This window comes from Mastomys coucha, unplaced genomic scaffold, assembly GCF_008632895.1.
Source record: "Mastomys coucha isolate ucsf_1 unplaced genomic scaffold, UCSF_Mcou_1 pScaffold21, whole genome shotgun sequence".
NCBI lineage: Eukaryota > Metazoa > Chordata > Mammalia > Rodentia > Muridae > Mastomys > Mastomys coucha.
In genome coordinates, this window is record NW_022196904.1 from 192,612,643 (window position 1) to 192,630,016 (window position 17,374).

At 40.5% G+C, this 17,374-nt stretch overlaps 1 protein-coding gene and 1 non-coding gene across 5 annotated transcripts in view; one reads left to right on the forward strand and one right to left on the reverse strand.

Moving 5' to 3' along the window:
• Grk5 (G protein-coupled receptor kinase 5) overlaps positions 1-17,374 on the forward strand; it is a 204,612-nt gene that overhangs the window by 114,765 nt on the left and 72,473 nt on the right. The window lies entirely within an intron of this gene.
• Positions 2,253-2,364, reverse strand: LOC116104319. Its single transcript, XR_004123826.1, has one exon. It is a non-coding gene; the product is annotated as a small nucleolar RNA SNORA44 (small nucleolar RNA).

Genomic DNA, 17,374 nt, shown 5'->3' on the forward strand with positions numbered 1-17,374 from the left:
TGTTCTCTCAGTATAGTGATGAGCCCTTTATGCAGATCCAATGGGAGGGAACAGCCCTTCCTAAGCAGCATATGGATATATGGAGATGTATATGTGTGTATATATGTATATCTCAAGAAGTGTATAAGAGGTTGAGAGAGGTGGCTCAACAGTTAAAAGAAAATACTGCTTTTTTAAAGGATTCAAGTATGATTTCCAGAACTCATGACAAGTGCTTCACAGTGGCCGTAACTCCAGTTCTAATGCTTTCTTCTGTTGTCCAGGGACACTGTAATCATGTGCACACATGACTATTCATGCAAAGACACACATACATTCATACAATTAAAAATAAGGAAAATTTAAAAGCAATGTAAGAGAGACTTAAAAAGCTGAGTGAGAAAGAAGGTATAACAAAGAACAAAGTGGATTTGAAAAAAAAATTTCAAAATAAAATAAATAGCAGGTCCATATTGGTATACAAAAAAAATTAGAAAAAAATTAGAAAAATTTGTATTCAAATAAGTAAACTAGTGTTGGAATGCAGCTGGAGATATTCAGAGGTGGAAATAATCATAAGTCAGGACAGGTGAGAAAGCTCAGCAACATAGGGGTTCCCTACAAATTGTCCTTTAATTTCCACATACATGCTATGGCATCTGCACCCCTCTCCCCCTAAGAAGGAAGGAAGGAAGGGAGGAAGGAAGGAAGGAAGGGAAGGAGGAAGGAAGGAAGAAAGAAAGAAAGGAAGGAAGGAAGAAAGAAGGAAAGAAAGAAAGAAAGAGAAGGAAGGAAAGAGCTTTCAGCCAGCTCTGCAGCAGAGTCTGTAGGAAGATTTATCTCCTCATAGGGAACTCTTCTGAAAGTTGACAAAGGAAGGTTACTTTACCATAATTTGCTCTGACAACCTTCTCTTTAGCCACTTACAAATGCTGACCTATTTGTGGATACCTCACTGTCAGAGCAATCAGAGATGGAAAAGCAACCATGCACACACAAGAACAGCATGTGGGTGAGGCTCAAGCTAGGGAAAGAAAAATTCCACATGACCTGTGAGATATGAAGGGACCAGGAACACTTGGAGTCTTCAGTTTAAATAGTGAAGTGATGCTAGACCCTCCACCCTCTCAAAGGTCAGAGACTTATCTAGAAGTGGTGTTTTCCCCTTTTAAATGGTAGAGAAGGACTGGGCAAGACATAGTCAATTGCTCATAAATAGTGGTTATCCCTATTTATGCTACAAAGATAAATTGCCCAAAAGAAGGCAGAGCAGACTGTGGCCTTCTACTGTAGAAGCTGTTGCTTTGCTCTGGGCATATTCCCTTGAGCTAGAAACTTAATTCAGTACTACCTGGAGGAACCTACAAGGGGACCTATGTCAAGTCTGAAGATCTGTTTCTTGTGAAACAGAGGCTGAGACACCATCATCAAGGCATCTCATAGCAGTGTCTGGCTGTGTAATTTGGCACTTAAAAGTCAGGCAGATGTTTATACTGGCCATGGCTACTAATCCTGCCTCTCAAATCCTTGAGCCTCAGGAAAGGCGTGAGTTTGGATTCTTGTTACTTTAGTCCCACTGCAGAAGTCTAAGTCCAGGTAACCATTCACCAGTTGTGTGAGAGTTGATTGGCAACACTCAATTTTGGATGCAGTATAGAGGCCTCAGAGTAAGAAGTAGGAAGTAAATGAACATTGGGTAGCACCATAGTTGGCTCTTGTGATGATTATTTTTCGCTATCAACTGCATTTAGAATCCTCTAGAGAGTTTTAACTAAGGACAGAAGACCTACTGTGACTTTGGCAACACCAAGCCATATACTAGGGTCTTAGTGTTAGTAAGTAGAGAGTTGTGCACTAGCATTCTTTGCTTCCTGACTGTAGATGAAATGTGACCAGCTGCCTTTCTTGCCCACTTCCATGTCTTTTACACTATGATGGACTTCATCTCTTCTTAATCTGTGAGCCCAGATAAACCCTTCTTTTCATAGATTGCTCTTTCTTTTTTTCTAAAAAGTTTTTATTGATCCAATTACATGCAAGTAAGTTATAAAGCATTATCCAAAATTTCTGCTTTCAGAGCTGTTCTCTTGCTGCCTATTCTGTTTCTTCTCCTGTGTTTCCAACTGCAGACCAAATCATAGATGATGGTCCATTCACTGGTTCTATAGCTCTTTGTTTAATGAGCAGAGTCAGTCTAGTTCTTCAGACTCTTCAAGGGACCAAGCTTTCCCAGGGACAAAACACTTGTTACAGGTAGAAGCCCCAGTCCCTGCACACATAGGAAAAACAAGTGGCAGCTGCAGGCACTGTGTTGACTCTCCAATTACTCTGGCATACAGTTGAAGATCCCATAGCACAACAAGTTATATCCTTGGAAATACGCTGCTTTTATTTATTTGTTAAGACAGATTCTTACTATGAAACCCTGGCTAACCTAGAAATTGATATATTACACCAGGGTGATCTAGAACTTGGCAGTGATCCTCCTGCCTCAACCATTTTGAGGTAAACATGTGCTTTTAGATATTTGAGGACCTTAATTCCTCAGTCTTTTATTTGTATCATGAGAGGAATGAGACCTTGATCCACTATTATAGGTCAAGTTGAAAGAAGTCAGTGGGTGCACTGCATTTGAAGCAACACCTGGGGCTTGCATTGCCTGACAAAGCAATATCCGAAATTGTTTAGATTTAGTGGATATAAGCAGGTGAACCCTCTGTTTCAGTTAACCCCTTATGGGGAGTTGATGTTCTAGCTCTTGGGCAGTAAGTGAAGGTAGTAAATAAAAGAAATATGGCAAGAATGTCTAGTGCTTATAATAGATAAATGGTATGGACAGAGGATCTGCCATATGCCAGGCAATATGCTGAATATGTTGATCCATACTTATGAGATCCATTTAGGTCCCAGAAAATAAATCTTTGTGGTAGTGGCCATACATATAGCATACATTGTGTCAGACAAGGTAGGTTCAGTTGCTAGAGCAAAGACAATCCTCCTCCCCATCCACTAAAACTGATAAACTAACTTCACTGAGAAACTACTACTCTCTTAAGGAGCAATGTACTATGAGGTTTAGGGTTTTTATGGAAACTCTTATCTTTGATTATTAAGTTTTTAGCTTCTATTTATTTATCATTTAGTTAACAGCCTATAGGATATTGTCTTCATTGATATGGTCCAAGATGACCCCACCTTGTCTCCATTCTGCCCTGTGGGAGTTGGAGAAAAGGAAAGGGCCTACATATGAATCTAGAGCTACCAGTGTTTTCCTGCTCCTGCCTCTCTACTATCTCATTCCTGAGCTAAAACTGGTAAGCATCAGGGAAAACCTTAGAGCACTTTGGTCAGGAAAGGTAGTTGTTTCTGCTTAAATCACTAATGCCTAATCATCATGTCTAATACCATGTAGAGCACAAAGTGAATTGGTTTTAAAGAGACCAATCATGAAGACTTGAATTTGATTCTGAGTACCCCTGTAACAAGTTAGATGTAACGGTACATGCTTGTAATCCTAGAACTGGAAAAGTAGAGACAAATGGATCTCTCGGACTTGTTGGCAAGACCCTGGTCCCCATGAAAGATGCTATCTCAAAAAATAACTGTTTTCTTGATCTGCACATAAACACTGTGCCAGTGTGCAATCACCCCCCACCTAATAAATAATGTATAAAAATTTAAAAACCAAAACAAAGGGGACAAGTCCTGAAGAATACCTAAAGTTGACCTCTGCTCTCCACATGCATGCACTCACACATATAAATATGCATACACACCTGTGCATACATATACACAAAGGGATGGGGGAAGTCACCCCCAGCCAAACTAACTGAACACATGAGGATGCCTATATAATGGGGTATAAACTGAGCCAATCAACAACCAGCATAAAGTACATCCAGAAAAATTCCTTCTGAGGTGGAGGTCTGCAACTTCTTGCATTGAGCCTAGAGGTCAGAATGACCTGTTGGTTCTTCTGCCCTAACCCTAACTTTGAACATTGTATGTAAATTGTGCTTTCAAGTTGGAGATTTAGGTGCTACTTTTGGGAGGAAGTGGATACTCAGAACATTTTCTCTCCTAGAGGCAGTGACTTAGGCTGTGCTGTCCTGGTGAGCACCAGTCACATACTCTTGGGGGTCCTTGCTCAGTACAAAGCATAGGCACAGCCCAGCCTTTCAGAACCCAGGCTTGTGAGGGCTTGCTTGGGGAGCTTTCCAATGTGGCAAAGTGATTTTGAGGAATTCTGACAAACAGCCATGATGGGTTACATTTCAAGACCAGTTAGAAATAAGTATTTCATCACAATTGTGTTTTTGATCAGCCCAGTTACTTTTTTCCTTTTCCTGGGTAGCAATCATTTTAAGTCACTGGGAGGATTTCTTTTAGGTTTCCCATCAGGTAAATATCTGTTTCAAGACTGCCAAAGGGGAGAAAGGAGCAGAACCGGGAAGCAGTGTGCCAGCTGTGAGGAAGTTGATGGGGTCTAGACAGTTATGAGATAATGTAGGAACTCTTAAAACAGGAAGAAGCAAAGAGAAGCATGTGTTCGGGGCTCTGCCCGTGTCTATTCAGTGTTTGTATAGCCGAGAAAGCTTTAGTCTAAAATAAGTGGTATTTGGCAAGAAGTGGTACTGCATGCTGACAAATTGATTGTGCTCTTTATTGAGATAAAAATGAAAATTCATGAGGCATTTTGTTTTCTTTGCCCTGATGACTAAAGTGTCTACTTGGCTCCATGTAGAGAAGGTCCTTGAAGACTTAAATGAGACACCTGTATGGCATCCATCACAGGCTTCTGGGATGACAGAGCAGCTCTGTCTTGTGGTGTTCAAAGTGTCAGATTTGAGGAAGGAGGCTTCCAATAGGGTCCCTGAACCAGACTTGGGTGGGATCCTTTAGTGAGGATTTTGGAATTTTAAAGAAAGATTTATTTATTTGGGGGGCTGGAGAGATGGCTCAGGTTAAATTTCTAGCATATACATAAAAGAAAAAAATCCTATTTTTTAAAATAAAGATTTGTTTTTATCTTAGAAGAATTTTGCTATTATGCATACAGTGCACTGTGTATATGCCTGGTCCCTGCAAAGATCGGAAGAAGCAGCTGAATCCCCTGGAACTAGAGTGGTTGTAATCCTCCATTTATATGCTGGGAACCAAACCTATGTTCTCTGCAAAAGCAACAAGTGCTCTGAAGAGCTGAGTGATCTCTCCAGCCCCTTTGATTTTTTTTCAAAATTTAAAATTACATTTTATTTATGGGTTGGGATTTGCATATGCCATTCTGCAAATGTGAGATTAGAGGGCCACCTGCAGTAGTAAGTTCCATGGATCCTGGGACTCAGATTCAAGGTTGTTGGAATTGGTGGCAATTGTCTTTACACTCTGAATCATGTTGACAGCCTAGGGTCTTGAAATTTTTTATTTTTATTTATTTATTTTTTTTTAACTTTTATTGCATTATGATGAGAAAAGTTACATGATTTCAATTTATCTGAATTTGTTAACATTTAAAAACATATTTTAAGTAAATAGAATTAAATCACATTCTTGTTTCCCTTTTGTATCCCAACTCCTCCCAGAGGCCCCCCCCTTCAATACCTATAATATTTTTTTGTCATATTCCTTAAAATTTATAAAATATTATAATAATAAAAATAAGTATTATAAAAGTTGTTTGATATAAAACAACAATCAATTTAACAGTCTTATGTAGATGCTCATCTACAGCAATAGTGAAAATACATTTTTCTCAATATAAATTTTAACCCTGATTTTAAATAACTCCAAACATATTAACTGTATATTTCAAAATAATATATCACTACTAGTATTTTCTTAAATGAACATTAATATATAAAGTCTTTTTGTTTGTTTGTTTTGTATTTAGTAGAGTTTAAAATCTTGGCTCTTACTGTGGTATAAGCCCAAAATAAAAACAATTTTTAGACATTGGATTTCATTGTAATAAGGCTGTACTTCAAAGACCCTCACATCACCAAAGGATTTTACCTCCATCATAGCTAAGCTGAGGATTGATAGTTCTGCTGCACCAAGAAATGAATTGTAGGCACAATTTTTGGATACAGACTTCATGCTATGGTCAAAGCTATTTGACTTGAGTGAGTGACTTTATTCTCAGCCCACAGAGAACAGGTTACATTCATTTTAGAAATGGTGTGTGTATTAAGATAGTCTATCCATAAAGTCTTTCACCAACTGTTTCAATGAACAATGGTTCTGCTTGGAGGGTGGCACAGACATTAGGTGAGGGTAAGAATTTGGTTCATTAACTGTGATAATTTGGAAAAGCATTCATCTCAGAAAAAGAGTAACTTATAAAGTCCTCTTCTTCAAACTTAATACAAGAGTTACAAACGTCAAGCAAAGCATTCAGTCTCACTCTTTGTTGTTCTCTTACAAGCAACCTCAGGGTCTTGAAATTTTAATAAAGGACGTGCCCTGACTCATCTGTTGCTCACATGGAAGGGACTTTGTTTCTTTTTAAGCTGAACATAGCCTGGCCTAGCTTAGGGAGAAATTTGGAATTACAATATTCGTATGCAGCCATTCACTAACTACTGTTGCATTGGGTTTTATGTAGCTTAGACTGGCCTCAAAAGCCTAGACATGTAGCCAAAGATGACCTTTAACTTCTGATATCCTATTTCTATTCCTCAAGTATTAGAATTACAAGTGTGTATCAGTATGCCTGTGCATATGTTATTGTGACTCAATCCCAGGGCCTTGTTTGTATTAGACAAATACCAACTCAGCTAGAACTTTAGTTCCTACTGTACCTGAAACTCACTGTATAACCCAGGTCGGCCTTGAACTTAAGAAATCTCCTGCCTCAAACAATATGAGTGTCTGGCCTTGTATTATTAGGTCCTAATCTGTTCATTTACTGGATCAGCAAGAATCATTTCTCATGGATCTGTGTCTGGCTCTGTCCTAGGTGCCTGGATGTTTGAGAAGTGAAGTATTCTAGGCCTCTGCTGGCTGTGGTGCAGACTAACCTTGTTTATATTCCTGTGTCAGGAGCCATAATGGGACAAGCTAATAACTAGCAGGTGCCATCCTGAAATGACCTGCTTCGGATTATTATATACGACAGGTGTGCCCTTATTAAACAAGACTGTAAGGGATTCATTTTAAGAACGATTCCTGCTATTAATATGGTTTTCCTGTTATTATTATACATATACAATGATCACTAAGTAATAGCACACCCCTTTGGAGCAGATCTCTGCAGATCCACGAAGATGTACTATCTTATAGTGATGCTATATAGATAAATAGATGACTTAAGACTATATGGTGATCCTATAAGAATTCCTAAATTTTTGTTAGTTTGTTTGTTTTTGGTTTTGTTTTATTTTGTTTTTGAGACAGGGTTTCTTTGTGTAGCCCTGACTGTCCTGGAACTCACTCTGTAGACCAAGCTGGCCTCGAACTCAGAAATCTGCCTGCCTCTGCCTCCCAAGTGCTGGGATTAAAGGGAATTCCTAAATTTATATCTGTGATTATTAAGCTCTTTTATAATGTGACTGCTATTAGGTCCTTTTTTCTGATAGTTAAAACTGCAATGAGAACTCTGCCAGTCTCCCAAATGTCACCAGTAAATTGCTCTTAGATGGTAACCAGACTTTCTCCTACTCAGAGCACATTCCAGGAGGTTGTAAAATAATTAACCAAAGGTCATAAAAAGGGAACTAACTATTTATTACAGGTGCTAGGACAGAAGATAAAATATTGACTGGGTTTATTTATACAAAACTTCACTTATAACTTAGTTATGGTTTTAAACCTTCAGTGAACCTGTGGAGCTGAGACAGGTGATGGTGGATGTAGATAATCACTCCTAATGGATATGCATGTAAGCATTCTCTGTTGTAAACTTCTGTTTCAATTTATGATTTGATTTTCTGTGTGAACTTTTGATGAACTTTTTTTTTTTCAAGGCAGGGTTTCTCTTGTGTAGCCCTGGCTGTCCTGAAACTCACTCTGTAGACCAACCAGGCTGGCCTCAAACTTAGAAATCCGCCTGCCTCTGCCTCCCAAGTGCTGGGACTAAAGTGGTGCGCTACCACTGCCTGGCTTTTGATGAACTTTTAAACATGTGATTCTGAAAGATGTTTAAGGGCTGAGAACAAAGCGAAGAGTCAGAACTGGGGGATTGAGGTGAGAGGAATGGAGGTGAGAAGAACTGAGCTTAGAGAGGAACTGAGCTGAAGAGAAGTTTTTAGACAGAACACTCTTTAGATTAGAAGGAGAATGCAGAATGGAATAACTTAGAAACTATAGGTAACATAAAATACTAAGAGAGCAATGTGCAGAATGCAGAGGGAAAGACAAAAAAAAGAAGATGCTGCAGAGAGCAGAAGGAACAGGCAGGCTTTTCCTTACCATGGGACAAAACAGGTCCCATGGTAAGGACAAGGCAGGCTTAATCTTATTAAAAGAAACAAAGCTTTTTTCTTACAAACATGGGTTTAATTCATTTAGCATTAAAAGGGTAGAAGCCTTTTCTTTCTCTATGTAATAAAGATTGGAGCTTTATTTTTCATCCAGAATGAGTGAGTTCTTTCTGCACCGGTGCTTGGTTTTTTTGCTCCATATACATATGTAAGTATGGATGTGTGTGTAAGTATGTAATTATGAGAATGTATGCATGCGTGTAAGTATGTAATTGTGAGAATGCACACAAGCTGGGCCCCAATGGGTATGAGTGGAAGTGTATAAATGAATAAATGAGCATGAGTAAATCTGTATATGAATTTATGTGAGATTATGCATATTCGCTTATGTAAAAGTTTTTCCTTCTGCAAGTGTTATTCTCTTCTCCTGGTTCAATAGAAGTTTATTGCTCCAAACTTCCCCCTAGCCCTACAAGCAAGAGGCATCTGAACCATAGGGAAAGACTTTACCAGTTAATCCTTTACTTAATCTGCTGTTTTAGGATGAGGTACTAAGTGTCGGCCGCCTTACCGGTCCAGTTAGAAGTAAGGAGGCAAACACCAAGCCCTTCTCCATGTAGTTTAATCAGGAACCTTCATTTTTACTTCTTCTCTTGCTAGCTAGCTTCTTTTATATTCTTCTATATCTTCTTCTTACATCTTACTTATTACTACTTACATCTTATTAGTTACATATTTATTCCTAATTCTATATCTTACATCTATCCTTACATCTTACTTCTATATCTACATCTTCTCTCCTATCCCATTACCAGCCCCAATTCTAAATACTTACTCCTAAATCTTACATAACCCATCACCAGCCCTAATTCTACATACATACTCGCTACTTCCTATTCTCTACATACTTACTATCTATCTCCAGCCCCCAGCCGTTGTGGGTTAAATACTTTCCCTGGTCCCAATCAGCATCAGCTACGTGGCAAAGCACAATAGGCTGCGGGAAATCATGCCAGCTTGCGTCACAAACTAGAGGCACACAGCTTTTCCAACTAAGGGCTTGTTTATCAATGCTCTCTGCTCTGGCCGGAGACCAGGTGTTCAATATATATATAGGGTGGCAGCTGCGGCTCCCCACATCTAAGTGCCAGAAACTGCAGTTTCTGGCCTCAGAGGATCACAGAAGGCAGGTTAGTTACAGTAGCGTAGTAACTTAGACTTACATAAGTAAACTTTTTATTATACAGCAACCCTAAATTTCTCATAAGTCAAAGTCTTACCCAGAATCTTATAAGACAAAGTCTTACCCTCCGCCCATGCTCTTTCTCTAAGAAGAACCTACAAGAAAAAAGAAACACCCCTGCTGGGCCTGCCTGCATTCCTGTCTTGTTGGCTTAAAGACTTTTCTCTGGGACACTTGGGACTTGGAGACTCCCTCCTTGAAGGAACACCAGATTTCTTTGGACAAGTTCTCAAGGCTTTTACTACTTTAACCATTCTTATTGTTTGTATAATTTATTGGTGATTTCATAAGAATGTAGACTGTCCCAGACACTACAGGTGAAAGATAGTAAGACAGAGAGGACTTACAGCTTAACTAGGGAGGCAAGGCTGCTTCTTAGAACAGTAGCCAAAGGCATGAGACAAAATGTGAGTTACACAATCCTGTGTGGTACATGCTGCAGAGCTGAAGATTCAGGGAGGTGAAGTCAGGTCCTGCTTTCTGTAACAAGACTGGGAGGGCATCCCAACTCTTTCTCTTAGCTGGACTGGCAAGTACATACATGTAGATACCTATTTGACAGCTAGTCCTGGGTATTCATGTTTTTTCAGACCTCATCTTCTGGAGGATGGATACTCTGAACTCATAGGGCAGAGGGAGCCTAGACCTAAATGGACCAACAGATATCTGGATTACTTAGTGTCTTAGTTAACTTTCCTGTTGTTATGATAACAATACCCTGACAAAAGCAACTTAAATGAGAAAGGGTTTATCTTGGCACATATTTGAGGGTACAAGCCATGATGATGGGAAAGGCATGGCTGCAAGAGCTTGAAGCAGCTGGTTACATTGCGTCTGCAAAAAGGAAGTGGAGAAATGAATGCTCCTACTCACTTTCTCCCTTTAGTTCAGTACTGGACCTCAACCCATAGAATAGTGCTGCCCACAGTGAACAGGTCTTCCCATCTCAATGTAGACAGTTCCACACAGACATGCCAAGAGCCTAGCCTAATCCAGAGACTCCCTAACAGCTATACTCAGAGCTTTGTCTCCTAAGTGATTCTTGATCCTGTATTTTGACATATTAACTATCATTCTTGGGGTACCTCTTATTTCCTATGGAGGTTGCCCCTGGTGGCATTGATATAATGTCACCTACTTTTTAGATTCAGGTCCTTGTCTATTGTTACTGTGGATTTCAAGAAGCTAAAAAGTGCATGCTAGATCTATAGTCAGCAGAAACTGTGGTCAAACCCCAGCACTGCTTCTTGCTGGCTCCTTGTCTGTATGCTGACTCTGATTAGGGCTTTATTTTCAAGCATCTGAAATACAAAGTGGTTATAGTCCCTGTGGTGGTTTGAATATGTTTGGCCCAGGGAGTGGCACTATTAGGAGGTGTGGCCTTCTTGGAGTAGGTGTGGCCTTGTTGAAGAAAGTGTCTCTGTGGGGGTGGGCTTTGAGACCCTTCTCCTAGCTGTTTGAAAGAGCCAGTCTTCTCTTAGCTATCTTCTGATCAAGATGTAGAACTCTTGGCTCCTCTAGTACCATGCCTACCTGGATGCTACCATGATGATAATGGACTGAACCTCAGAACCAGTAAGCTAGCCCCAATTAGATGTTGTCCTTTATAAGAGATGCCTTGGTCATGGTGTCTCTTTACAGCAACGGAAACCCTAACTAAGACAATACGTTCCTATAGACAGTTATGAAGGCTACATGAGACAGGTATGTGGTGTCTAGGATGGTTTTTAACATACGCCAAAGTAGCTCTGTTTTTGTTACCTATTATTGCTTATTATTATTGTTGTTGTTGTTATTATTATTATTATTATTATTATTATTATTATTATTATTATTTTATATACCTGGTAGCAAAATAGGAAGGCCCCTGTCTGACATAAACCTTTTTCTTTCCTAAAAATAGCTCTAACAAAATCTAATTTAGAAAAATCTTTATCTGAATTTTGACATCAGAGACTGGAGAGGTGGCTTCATCAATACAGTGCTTGCTCCACAAACATGGGGATCTGAATTTAGATCTCTAGCACCCATGCAGGAGGCTAGATGCAGTAGTGCATGTCTCTATTACTGACACCAAGGAGAGACTGAGGATGCAGAGTTAAATGGATCCCTGGAACTTTTTGGTCAGCCAGTCTAGGTGAATTGGTGAGCTCTAGGTTCAATGGGAATGTATTAGAAAATACAGTGGACAGTAATTGAGGAAGAAACCCAGCGTTGGCTTCTGGCTTTCACACACATGCTTATTCACATGTATGTATACTCTCACACATACATTACATACAGACATGTACATGGTCATGCACACACAGTCCCAACATCAACAGATGACAACTCTAATTAAGCTATATTTAAGTCTAGATCTCTGCCCCCCTACTGGTAAAACACCTTCTTCCTCTGTTCTCTATCTGAAACAGACATTGGGTAAGCTCTTATGCCTGTGAGCACACCTCCATTTCCCTCTTTAGCATTTACAACTTCTCATTAGACTAAAGCCAGGCTAATCACAGGGGGAAGGCTTAAAAGAAGGAGTTGATGTAGTTTGATATTTGCCAAACTACATCAAATATATGGGTTGTATTCCAACAGATCAAACCCATGATGGCTTGGAGGAAGAAATAAAGGAGAGTCTTCCTGTATTTTTTTTTTCTCTGCATACCAAGAATGAGAACTGAGGAGCAGACTGAGTTTCCTGCTAAGACTGGTGTCTTTGCACCAAGTTGAGAAAGAGTCTTGGGCACTGATTGGTGAAATGCCTGCCATGAATACACAGGCTCAGACTGAATTTTCTATTATGTATCACATTGAAGGAAATCATGTTGAGGACTGAGAAACTGCTAACCTAGAGACATCAGGACTTTTGGGAGACTATTATTACCTCCATCTACCCAGGCATTCGCTTCTCAAGCTACATTTGGCCGCATAGCTGTTAGCCTTACTATACCTTGGCCAGTGGCCCAAGAAGAAGCAGGGACACCTGGTCAGGGTTGGGGATGCTGTAGCTCTGACTGGTACTGAGAATCTAGCAAGTCACCTGGTCTTCCTTTGTTACTATTGAATGGGAGGCATATTAATAACAATTAACTATTACCTAGTGCTTTTGGGTGACCCTCATTTCCAGTATATTGACCATGGAGGGATGTCCAGGAAATGGCCTGAGATTTGGAAGTAGGATTGTTGCTTCCATTAGTTTGCTGCTCTATAACTCATTCTTTTTGTACATACACCCATTCTACTGCTTGGGCCAAGTGCTGTTGTAGGTGCAAAGTAGTGAGCCAGACCTTATAGGGAATGTAGTATTGGAACCATCTGGTAAACTTTAACAAACTGTTCATTCTACCTCAGTGTTGATATAGTCTGTCTGAGAGTGGCCTGGGTATTGACTCTCCTAAAACTGTACAGGTCTGAGAGAAAACAAACAAATAAACAACTGAGTGAAAGAAGGCTAGAGTGAAGGGATGGCATCCCTAGGATGGTTGCAGCAGGGCCCCAGGGTAGAGAGTATTATTCACCCTAAGCCAGGCTGTCCTTGGTTGCTCTGTGGCAGGCTAGGTCTCAAATCACTGAGAAGTTCTACTTCAGCTTGTGAAGTAAAACAGAGTTCTGAGCACCACTGTTTTTCCCCCCCTGCACAAAACTGGATGGCTGATAATCACAAATCTGTGCTTTCTAGGCTCTTCATTGATTTTTTTCAGCTGGCCCTTTAGAAATGTTGTTTTTCTTCATTTGTGAGAATTTCAATATTTGTGAAATTCAAAAGTTGTGAAAGTTTATTAAAATAGAAACGAGCATAGGATTTGCATTTATGTTTCCTACTTGCTCCCAGCATTCAAAAGAAGCAGCACTGATATTCCAGGTGACTTCTGTTGTAGGGTATCATGTCCTCTGAGTAGTGTGCAGAAGTGAGGTTTTCAGTCACTTGAGACGATTTGGGGTAGAGGAGAGCAGTTCAAGTTCAGTGCTTCCTCTCCTTTTGAAATTGGCAAGTTAGAGAGTCGGACCTGGAACCCAGATCCTGACTCTGTCTCCAGCTCTTCCTAGGACTCTGGGCCCATCTCCCCTAACTGTTCCTCCCATCTCCCTCACCCTGCCCCTTAATTTACTAGTTCTTCATTCCATTCCTACTGTCAGAAGATATCTAAGTTCTCTGCTTTGTTTGCACTTTAGGAATGAGGAGGAGGTCATTGCCTGACTCAGGTTATGGTACTTTAAAGGGTCCACACTCTGCCAATATCAGCCTTAGCCCCTTCCTGGACTTCCAGGTACCTTTCTGATGCACTTTGAGGGTCACCCAAAAGCACCCTGCCTTCAACCCATGGTACCCAGATCTTCTTTCTTCAAAGCTACAGGCAGGCACTCTTCCTTCCCTCCTACTGGCAACCTGGGTTCCAAAAAAACATTGGCTTTGACATGTGACTTCTCCAGTGCCACCAACTGTGTAAAACCTGGGCTTTCTATTTATGATATTCCCAAGATATGTGACAAGCACAAGGCACTGGTAAAGTTAGAGACCAGAATGAGGGGAAAAGCGGCACAGGAAGATGGCATTTGGTGAGGGTGTGTTTGTGTAATGTGCCATATGTCATTTTTATTCATATAAAACATCATTCTTGAAGTAGTCAGAACCAGCTCAGCTGTCGTTAACTAAATACCAAATGTTTCCCTTTTCCTGCTCCTTCCAAGGGGCAGACTGTGAGGAACTGCCCTTACTCAGGATGCTATCACTCCTCTCTAACATCACAGACTAGTTTTCCTCAGAGCAAAAGCCAGACTGCGTTTTCCAGCTTTGGCAGGAATTTTTGAGAGAAAGTTTTTCTGTTTATTGTATCAGATCTGGAATGTGGCAGAATGGAGGCTTGTTGACTTTAATCCAGTCTCCACATGGGTTTCCTATATTGTCTTAGGGACCATGAAGAACTTACTTCCTTGCCAATAACCTGGTGCTTCAGGGAAATACAGTTAAATAAAGTACAATGATATGGGTATATATGTGGTGGAGAGATGGCAGCAGGAATCCTTTTGGAGGCCTCCCCACCTCCACCCCAGTTTACATGTGGTTTCATTTCAGAGGGCTCCGGTGTTAGCATTTCCATTTCCTCAGGAAGCCACATTTCATTCTTGCTCTTATTCCTGAAATGGAACGTACATTTTCCTTGGCCCAAGTTCAAGGAGTGCCTGGGGCAACAATGAAAACAGTCCTAAGCAGGTTTCAGTCATGGTCACCCCTCCCTACACTGCCACCCATGGATGTTCCATGTTTGCTACAGAAGTATTGCCACCAAGACTCCCAAAGCCCCAGGAGGTAGGGTGGGTATTGGGTGGCCAGTGTTGAACTCAGGTCTTGTGGATATCAGAGGGGAGCTCTGGTGTCCTCTATGTCTGTGTTCAGGCCTTCTGTTGGGGAGATCTGGTTGCCCACTAAGTGCCCACATACCACAGAGTCTTAATTAAGAAAGTATGTTCCCATTTCATGTAACTGGAAAAGAATGAAAACAATGACAACATTTATTTGTCTTCACTATCAGTATCATTACTGTTTCTGAGTCTTAAAGGAATTAAGATCTTAACCACAGGCATGAGCTATTGAGAGACATGTGGCTTCATTCAGAGTGAGGGTCTCCATGCAAGGCAAAGCTGGTAATAGAGCCAAGCCCTCCCAGAGCTTGAATCCAGTGGCTCAAGGACAGAGAAGCAACTCAGCTTGAGAGCCTGCTTTCATGTTGTCATGGTGTCAAGCCTCTCTTCATTGGTTTCATTTACTTACCTTTCTGAGACTTCAAAGTAGTAAAAGCCTTCATTTCTATCATCTGTCATCCTGGTTGCTATTCACACAGGACAGACCATATGCTGGGATTGGGTGGGGTGTTCCTATGTGTTAGTGTCAGCAGTTCATGGGGCAGCTGAGCCTCTGGAAAGGGATTTACCCATGACAAACTCATTACCCAGGGCCAGTGTTTTTTCTGTGAGTAGTTGGATAATCTTGTTATATAGAAAGGATCTCTTAGGCACTATGGTCTCTACACTCAATTGTAACTACCTGCTGTGAAAGACAGCCATGATATAGACTTGGCAGAATCCACAGGATATCCATACCCTGAGCCAAAGGATACAGGTAGGACTCAGATCCCAACATATCACTAGCTCAATAGGAGTTCTTACCCAGTCATAAGCCCTGCCTGCCTCTGGGATACAAGAAGGATGGGATGTTTGGATATTTCTGAGCTAATGTACTAGTCAGCAATGAAAACATACTTTCTAGAATCCAGCTTTGAGTGGAAGGGGAAGCAGTGCTTAATTATGTGTGGCACAGGACCTTGCTATAACAGATTTTGTGCATAGACTTTCATTTTCAGTCGTCCAAATACTGTTCAGGGCTAAAAGGGTTATTAGTCAGCTCATTTTTGTTGTAATAAACTGAAACTTAGAATAAATGAACTTAAGGGTAAAAGGGAATCTGTTGGTTCATGTAACCAAAAAACAAAACAAAACAAAACAAAACACCAAAAAAAAAAAAAAAACTATGGTTTTGGATATGGCTGGATCTAGACCTTGGTTGTTTATCTAGGACATTGCTCAACTTGATGTGACTGCACCTTCATTCTTTGTTGTTGTTGTTTCATTTTATAAACGCAAACTAGGCACCAGCAGCTCTGGGTACATGTATTGCTAAGCCCTAAAGATTTCAAGAGAAGAAGCTCTAATATGGTGGTGAACACCTTTAATCCCAGCACTCAGGAGGTAGAGGCAGGTGGATCTCTGAATTGGAAGCCAGCCTGATCTACAGAATAAGGTCTGGGATAGCCAGGTCTACACAGAGAAACTATATTTCAACAAACAAGCAAACAGACAAAAAATTAACCCAAACAAAAAGAGATTTCCGAAAAAAAAAAAAAAAAAAGACCAAATGGTTCTTTACAGAAGCACAGAGTAATTCTGCTGCTTCTGATCTTGGTAATTATAGACATACTTTGTTCCTCACAGCCAGTTCATGTGGTGTGGATCCAGGTGCATGCTCAAGAGACACTTAACATTCCGTGAGTTCTAGGCAGTCAGGTATTATCAGGCTTGCTAGCGGTGTGAGTTTATATATGTGTCTCCATCCATGATGGGCTAGAAATTTAAGAATGTCCCCTTAGGAGAGGGGAACTGTTCCAAACTGGGGCAGTATGTTCAAACACAGATCTGGATCCCCACCTGAGAATTTTAGATCCAGTTTGTCTGAAGGAGCATGGGGAACTCTAGTTCCTGGAGGATGCAGACATGTCCCTGCTTGGAGCAACACTGCCCTGGAGTGAGGCCACAGGTAGGGTTTTCTCATTTTATGGCTGAAGAAGCAAGCTTATTATGTCAGGAGCCATCTAGAAAAGGCTAAAGGCATACAAGTGTCATTCTGGAGATGACACATCAATTGCAAGGCTTTCAGAATCCTCATCTCAAGATTGATTCCCACAACTGATATGCCTTTCCTGTCATTATTAAATTAATATAAAAATTTCTGGGCACTAGCCCATCCTCTTGGGCAGAATTTTTGTAGATCGAAAAAGATGTACTGTCTTGTAGTAATGCTATGTATAGACAAATAGATGATTTCTTTCTTTTATTTATTTATTTATTTATTTATTTTTTATTTTCTTTATTTACATGTAAATTTCTCCATTCTCAGTTTTCCCTCCAAAAAACAAAGAAACAAACACGAACAAACCCCTGTTGCCTCCCACTTCCCCATGCCTGCCAC